We start from the raw sequence: 8,566 nt of genomic DNA on the forward strand, positions 1-8,566 counted from the left end.
CCTGTCATGCACAACATCAACACATGGTCCTAAAATGTAAAAAATGTAAATGTAAACATCAGGCTCACATATGGTTTATATATATATATATATATATATATATATATAAATTTTGCCCACTCGTGTATGAACATTCAGGCTGGCGGACCAGTTCCATACGTTGGATCAGAGCAGGTCTTGGTGTGGTCTTCACGGCGGCCGTGCTGATGGGAGAGGCTGTGTCTCATTACATTTGTTCTGGTCGGGTTTAAATTTAGAAACTTTGCCGGGGCTCAGTGAACTGACGCCGCCGGGAGATGCGGAGATGCTCGTGACCGCGCCCACAGAGCGGCGGACGCGCACAGCGGAGGGAGAACAGAACACGGCACAGAACTCCTGCAGGGAAAACGGAGACACGGAGAAGAGTGGCCAGACTCCACACGGACTACCGGGCTGTTTACAAACTCAATACGGTACCACTCGCTTTCAGCAGTCCAGCGGAGACATGGAGCCGCGGCGCGGTTTGGGACCTCTATAAAAAAAAAAGATTACTTGTTTTTATCAGCGGGGAATTCATTCATTATACTTCAGGACTCCACGGACACAAACGTGAGTTTTATGTAGCTTTTATTCTACCTATTTATATTCCAGAATTGTTACAATCTGCCTTGTCTTTGTACAGAGGATTGTGAAAGTCAGAGGTTTAACTGTTGCATGCATGTCTCATGTATAGGCCTATATGAAGTGACTGTGGGAACAGCCTTTTGAGTACTTATGCAGTGCCAGTCAGAAGACATTTATACAAGACAATATTTACGTCATCATTCATCTCCCTCCTTCTGCCTTCTGTTATTTTTTCTCAGGTAAAATGAAAGGCTTGGCTTTCATTCAGGACCCTGGTGGTTACTGGATTGAAATCCTGAGCCCCAACAATATGGCCTCCATCACCTCCTAAAAGCTAACAACACGCTACTTACTGCGGTGTGTAACACCAGCCCTGTTGTGGCTTCACTGGAGAGCAGAACGCTGGGGGTTTAGCAAAGAATTAAGCAACACGAGCCGGAGAGCTGACGCAAACAGGGCAGGATCACATGCACAATGCCATTCAGTGTGCTCTGGCATGAGCTGGACTAATATTGGACCTTTGATGAGCATATAGATTAGACATATGACTGATGATTAGCAACTACTTTGTGTAGATGTTAAATTGTTTACATCAGTTTGCATATGTTTTCAAAGAGTGCTGCTGAACCTGTATTACTGTATAATAAATGTGAAAGCCACAGTTCGAATGAAACACATGTGATTGTGTGTTTTTTTGTAGTTTCAAGTCATAAGAGAGACAATAATACTTTTATAAAAAGAAAAAAATACAATTTGAAGTGTCAACATGGTGAACTACATGCTGGATCTGTTGTTTTCTTCTAAAGATGATTAAAAAAATCATTTTTTAATTTTGTAAGTGTATCAAATTACTGAATGATGGGCAGATAATGTTTTTATTTTTGATCCCCTAAACATAATTTTGGGCTGAGATATGGTCATTTCTATGTAATTTAAAGCTAAACTAATGCAACTGTCACGGTTATTGGTGGGCTCCTCTGAGGAGAAAGACATGAAAATTGAAAGTCCTGCTGGTCTCACCCCTGGGTTCTGGTAATATCTGTAATGTATTTTGTGTCACCACATTTATTCTGTTTGGGGTGCAAAAATATTAATCACACAAAAGGGTGAATATTCAGAAGGAAAATGGTAAGAATAGCAGGAATTAATAGTTTTAATTGATGCATGTTACATTCAACACTCACTGCCCTCCTCCCACACATAATTGCATACACAAATAACTTCAGCCAACGAGGAATGCAACAGTTTTCTAAATACTGTTCCATCCTTAAGTCAATCCCGGAAATGATGCATAGAGCCCATTGTGGGTGTTGTGGTTCGTTCTTTAGGAAAGAGATACACTGTACTGCTGTTGTTGCCGTTGCACACATTGCACACGTCCAATGTCTCCTGTATGTCATTTCATTTACCACTAGAGGGCACTGGTGGACAGTGGCTCAGTTAGAGGGAGGGAACACTCACGTGCTGCCCCACTCTTACGTGCAGCACCATTTCAGCCACATGATGACTGTAGTAAATTGAAGGTGAACAGGGTGAGAAGGCGGTCTGCAGCAGGTACCACACAGTACAATGAAAGCATTCATTCCAGACATCCTCAGGTAATGCTGGACCATTCAAACCCAGTGATGGCTTTTGCCAGCATAGTCACAGGCTATTATAAAGGCCATGAACCTTTGCTGACAGGGCTTATATGTGAATAGGAGAATATTTTATATTTTGACATCCACATGCACAGTGCTGCTTGAAAGTGTGTGAACCTTTGCTTTATCATCTGTGGCTCCTGAGTAGCAATAACAACAACTAAAGGTGTCTGCACAATGGCTTGGAGGAATTTTAGTCCATTTTCCAGTAATGAACAGGTGCAAGTCCTGACAATTTCATGAGGTGTCCTACAAATTCTGCAGTTGTTCGTTGTCTTGCTGCATAGCCCAGTTTGTCTTGAGCTCGCAGACAGATATCTATGTCAACATTACTCACAGCTCCATCAATGCTAGGAAGTCATCCTGGTTCAGATGCAGCAAATTAGGCCCAAAAAGTTACTACTAACACCATGTGTTCTCCTGATGGTGGATTCATGGACATTAACTTTAGCTTTAGATGTGAGAGTGGCCTTTAGCTGCTTAGAGATCACCCTGTGTCGATTTGTAACCTTCAGCCTTTTACATGACTCATTTTTGGAGTGATCCTTATTGTTAGACCACTCAGTAACAATGGACTTGAATGTCCTCCATTTGTACACAATCTATCTACTTTAAGAGATAGTTATGTAACCGTTCCCAGCCTGACAGTCAGCAACAACTGTTTTTATGTTATCTTCTGAAGGTCTTGTTTTTAGGTGTCAGGTCACTGACAGTGATTGAAAACAGCTCTGAACAGATGAATTGACAAATGGCAAAGTTCAATATTTCTGTTTCATTTCTTTGATTGAGTTCTCTTTTTTTCACTGTCAAGACTTGTGTGAAAATCTGCTTATGTTTTAGGTTATATTTATGCAGAAAACTCTAAACTCATAAAGCAGCACTGTCATGCAGTGTCATGTTTGCAGCCATTATAGCTGAAACCTCAGTCCACTTCTCTGGTAGGAGTCATTAGATCATTTGCTCTGAAACAAACATAACTTGTTCTCAAATAACTGTCCTAAGGTATAATTGTATCTATGTTGTGTACCTCAGTTCCTGCTCTAAGAGACTTGAGCTGTTTGTTAACATTGTTAACATTTTGAGCTCAATCCACACTTGTTTACCAGCTTGCTCTAATTTTTTCATTGTTTGGAGGATCCCAATAAAGAAGGATGCCATCAAACCTCACATTACATTTTTAAATGATCGATAGTTGATTCTTTAGCATATAAAAAATTGTTGACTATCATGCATGTTTTCCTTTCTTTAACTAAAATACAAGGCCCCCTGATGTCTGAGTGTACCACAAGCCTGCTTCTTTCTGTTCTGTGATAATAAAAGCTTTTAAAAACAAAAAAACATTTAGTCATATACTGAAGATAAGATATCGTGTGTGTTCGGCATGACTTCATTAGCTCATGCTATGTGATGTGCTTATGGTTTCAGACAGGTGAAAAATGAAGGCAGGTATGATTCAGACAGGGAAGTGACCAGCCGAGCTTTGGAGCTTGAAATAACTGTGCTTGAGCCTAATTCAACTGACATTACAATCATTAAAAAAAGTGTTCTCCGAGGATCCACACACAGCCACATCATTATTCTTTCATCACCCCCCTCATCTGGCAGATTGAAGTGAATCATTGTCAGACTAAGAATCTACAACATTCCCCAGTCATGTCGAGGTTGACTTGAGCTTCCTGTGCTGCTTTCCACTGACTCATTTCTAGGCATGAAACATCCAGCTCAGCTTTTTGTTTTCCCTTTGGATGAACCTGAGATGACTCAAAGTAATCCCCTCCTGCTTCCACAGAGGGACGACAGCAGTGGACATGCTTTGGCACTCTGGGAGACGTGACTAAAAATATTTTGAAAGGGTTTTTTAATTCACAACCTCAACCACATCCTTATGTTTGCATCAAGAGCAGAGCAAAAGTGAAAGACCTAAAAACATGGTTCTACCATAAATGCAATTTGCTTTTTTTATGGATTACTGTGATGATATCTGCAGCTTCTTCCTATTACATGTGACTCTGCTCCAGCATTTCCATTTGAATTGTTAACATGCAATGTGATGAAGTCACACTCATTAATTCTGTCTGCAGAAAGACAGTGAGTTGAGCCTGGTTCCAGCCGTCTTGAGTGAATGCCCACATTTTGAGACGAGCCAGATTAGAGCTGTGGTCTCATCCCTATTTCAAAGCTTTGTCTCTGTATTGGACCCATATTACACAGCAACTAATCTGACAGGAAATTCAACTGCTGGCAGTAAGTTGCATATTTTTGGCAGACGACGGTGCAGTTATCATTGTGTGTTTGAGTTTTAATTCTCTAAGTTATCTGAACTTCTATAAATACAGTGGTGTTGTCACACGATGTCCCCACTCACTTGAACAGCTGGTAAGAACAAATGAATGTACCCAATATTATTTTATCCAACAAACCTTTAGGACTGTTAGGGTGAAGTAGAGTCCTGGATGATCACCATGAAATTGTTTCATGATTGATTTCCTGAGCAGAACATGTAAATTAACTGCCGTAAGTTACCATGGAGATGAGTTCCCCTGTACAATACAGCCTATATAGTAAAATTGTATACTGCGATCAAGGGTGTTACTTCTTAAAGAAAAGGCTCCTTTTAATACCTGTAGATGTCAAGATAACCTGCATTTCTAAATATTAAAGAACTCACTGGTACCATCAAATCAATCTTTATTATTAGCAGATTTATAATGCTCACCAACATCTGCATAGGTGCACAGTTGTCCAATAGAGGTCAGCTGTGCAGCAGCATCCTCCCAAAACATCCACACACAAAAAGCACTTGATTTTCTCTAAAAACAACAGCATGACACTTCTGGCTCACACACACGCTTTCACATCACTTTTATCACTTTAATTTTCAATAACATTAGATTCGAGCACAGTGGCTAGTTGAGGTTAATGCAGACAATTTCACAACATTAAATACATAAAAGAGAACAACACATAGTCATGTTATATATACATATGACCACAGGGGGGTGCCAGATGCATACCCAGCTGTCATTTCACTAGCTTCCAAGTATCAACCTTACTTTCTCCTGGTCGGGATAAGCTGGATCCCTCAACAGCTTCCCACACAGATGCTCTTTATTCCCTGGCCTGCATTAAAGGACCAGTTTCTCTAGTAAGAATACAAAGTTCCCTGTTGTTGTTGTTGTGAGAAATTACTGCTGTCCTGGTTTATGTAATCATCCAGTCAGGGTATGGAACAAAAATCTTTGAGGTGCTAAAAAGGGGTATAGTATCTGAGCTTTATGAAACAGGTTTTCTTCCAGGGTCTGCCATGTTTAATCCTTTAAGCCCTTTGGCTATTTTAAAAATTCCCACCAGAGGAGCATCCTCCAAATCCAGTCAATAACAGCTCGAACAAACACAGAGACAAAAAAATAACGTGTGATAAAGTGAATAAGTAACCCTTAGGAGAACTGTAAAAGTATCCAAAGTGAGACTTTGAAAAACAGCAGCCAGAACTGATTAGAAAAATCATTCATCATGTTTTTCAGCTTTAATCCCATGCAGCTTCACAAGGATATTGCTAAAAGCCTTCAAGGAACTATTGATGATGATGCTGTGTGGCTTGTTTCTGGTTTAGAGCTAACCAAGTGAGGGGGGTGTAGTGAGAGAGTTTGAACAGTTTTTTGGAAACATGAAGCCTTTGTTCGCAGTCCGTCACCAGCAGCCTCAGAGATAACGCATCTCATTATGAGTCTCATGTTGTGTACCAGATTCTCCAGAACTTTCCATATGGTTTCCATCTCAGATGTTGCAGCATTTGTTTGAGATTGATTATTATTATGGATTCATTTTATTTTAACTTGACACTCTGCCTGAATCACAGGCTTCATTCTCCTGTTTGATTGATACCTCCCTCCAGTCTGCTGACTGTGCCTGCAGCGAAAAGCCACGGTATGAAACATTTTCCATATGATGGTGGATTTTTTTCTTCTTCTAATCTCTGTGCTCAGATGAGCCTTCTGACTGCAGCTGGGGGATGAGAAGTGTGCGTTAATTTATCTGCCTGCCGTTCTACATCCGACTGGTAAATGGAATGGAGAATAAAAAGCTTTCTTCTTTGGCTTGAAGATGAAGACCTGGATATTATGTGAGCTATAGGGCCAAACCGCAGGCCATGCAGCATACTAAATGGCACTGTCTACCCGGAATAGTCATTCTTTAGGGTGAATATTTCATGGGTGAAATAAATGAATACACATAATGAAGGAGTCATTTACCTGACTGTTCTGATGCCGCTCTAGTGCAGAGCTGCTGCTGCAGGGGGGGTGCTGTGGTTTGCTAAAATATCCCTGCAGGGAGGCTTTTCTGAGGATATTTAACAGGGAAAACGCAACATAAAATGCTGTGGCATCAACATTCCAGTATCTTTTTAATGCTTAATCTTTTGAAATCCCTTTTCCTACACGTCCACAGATAGCTGGTGAATGCATTGTGGTCTTAGAGACAGAAATCATTGGACTTTATTGACTTTTGGTTAAATTCAGGCCAAAGAATCATACAGTACACTGTCAGAGAGCACAATCCTGTCTGCTGTTGCTGATTCAGACTGCCCTCAGTTCAGCAGCATGCTCACATATGTCTCACTACTCCAAACTGTTACCTTGAGCCCAGCTATGTACAGAACTCGCCGATACAGAAGGTAAATTGTGAAGCAGCCATATTATTTAAAAAAAGACACTCATCAGATTATGGTTATTCATTGTGCTAGTGGTGTATTTTAATGAGGAAGCATTTCCACTCATTGAGTGGAAATGGTGATTTAATGTATTCGGACCGCACAGCCCACTGTAGATATTCGCAAGACATATCTACAGCAAGGCACAGCGAAAGCTGAGCATTAATCAAGACTATTGGACTAATTAAACAATCTTTTGGAAAATGGCACATCACCAAACTTATTGCAATTTATCCTTGAGGCATTTTATTTAAAAGGTGTCCTTTAATAATGACCTTTTTATCCACATGACAAACTGGCCTTATCCGTTTCAGTATGTGCTGACTGTGACAGGAGGGTTTACATGGATGACAGACAGTCCAGTACAGCCCTTTTGCCATGTATTAGGCAAAGAAACATCATTGGTGACCCATTTTGGAGGAGGGCTACTATAGTTATTTTTAGCATGCAGTCTTTTGGGAAGAAGCCATACATGTTTCTGTGCTCTTTACTCTGCAGTTCCCATCAGAGACCACTCACAGCTGACAGGTGGATTCACGGGTTACCTGTTCAGCCTGTTGCCTTATGATGCAGAAGAAAAATCATTTGCATGTACCACTACTCATGTAGAGTATGTAGACATACAGAATCCTCCTCATACCCACAAAGGGAGTACCTGTCAGTTAGGGCTCTTGTCCTCTTTGTGACCGCAATTCAAAGCACATCTGTTTACGCTGAGTGTGCGTTCAGTGTCTTAGTGCAGGTCCACTCCGCCTCCTATCCTAGGAGTGGACTGTAACATTATCCAATACAACATTTGATTCAGGAGACCTCCGATTAAAGAGACGTTAAACCCCATTGACATGTTTGACCAGTTATGAAGTGAATATCCACTCCACTCTCAGATAAGAAAAAAGGGAATTTTAGCCTTAAGTAAAACATGGACATAGTTCAGTACAGCTTCCAGGTAAAATCCATTAGAGGAACCTACTTTCTGGATGTAGCAATCAGCCATAATATTTGCTGAGACTATTTGGACCAGTGAACTGTGCCTTTTGCTTTTCCATTCTCCATGGCTTCATGTGTGTTTCTATCATAAATATTTTATTTGATATAACAGTGCAGACCTGTTCAGGGTGTACAACTCCTCTCACCTGTAGATAGCTAAGAAATAACCTAAAAAATGCAGTGTGGATACAAATGATTATGGTGTAATAATTGAGAACACATCATATTATACTAGCTTGAATACAAAACACTTCAAATCCTGAGGTGAATATGTTACAGCAGCAGAAAACCCTTTCAAGGCCCCCTTTCTGTAAAGGGGACTGTGTAAACAGTCAATGGTTGCATTGGATTGCTTGGTTGCATTTTTTTAGTTAGCTACATCACGTTTGCAGAAAGTTGGAGTCTACTTGTATATTTACATGTGATAGTCAATATTTACATAAACATCATACATTTTAAAATGAAGAGGATAGTTTAGACGAGGATCGTTGTGCCGGGCCTCTGAAAGCAGCTGGTGCAGTTACATCTGTGAAATCAGAGGGGTTCACAGTGAATAATAATAACACTTAACCTCAATACAAGCACCACAATTACTGTGGATTAAACTGAAAATGAATCTGATGTC

At 40.4% G+C, this 8,566-nt stretch overlaps 1 long non-coding RNA gene across 1 annotated transcript; it reads left to right on the top strand.

Annotated features, from left to right (window-relative positions):
- Nucleotides 1-287: 287 nt before the first annotated feature.
- On the top strand, nucleotides 288-1,268 carry LOC114433721 (uncharacterized). Its single transcript, XR_003670381.1, has 2 exons — nucleotides 288-588; nucleotides 843-1,268. It is a non-coding gene; the product is annotated as an uncharacterized LOC114433721 (long non-coding RNA).
- Nucleotides 1,269-8,566: the final 7,298 nt, after the last annotated feature.

Source organism: Parambassis ranga, chromosome 3, assembly GCF_900634625.1.
Source record: "Parambassis ranga chromosome 3, fParRan2.1, whole genome shotgun sequence".
NCBI lineage: Eukaryota > Metazoa > Chordata > Actinopteri > Ambassidae > Parambassis > Parambassis ranga.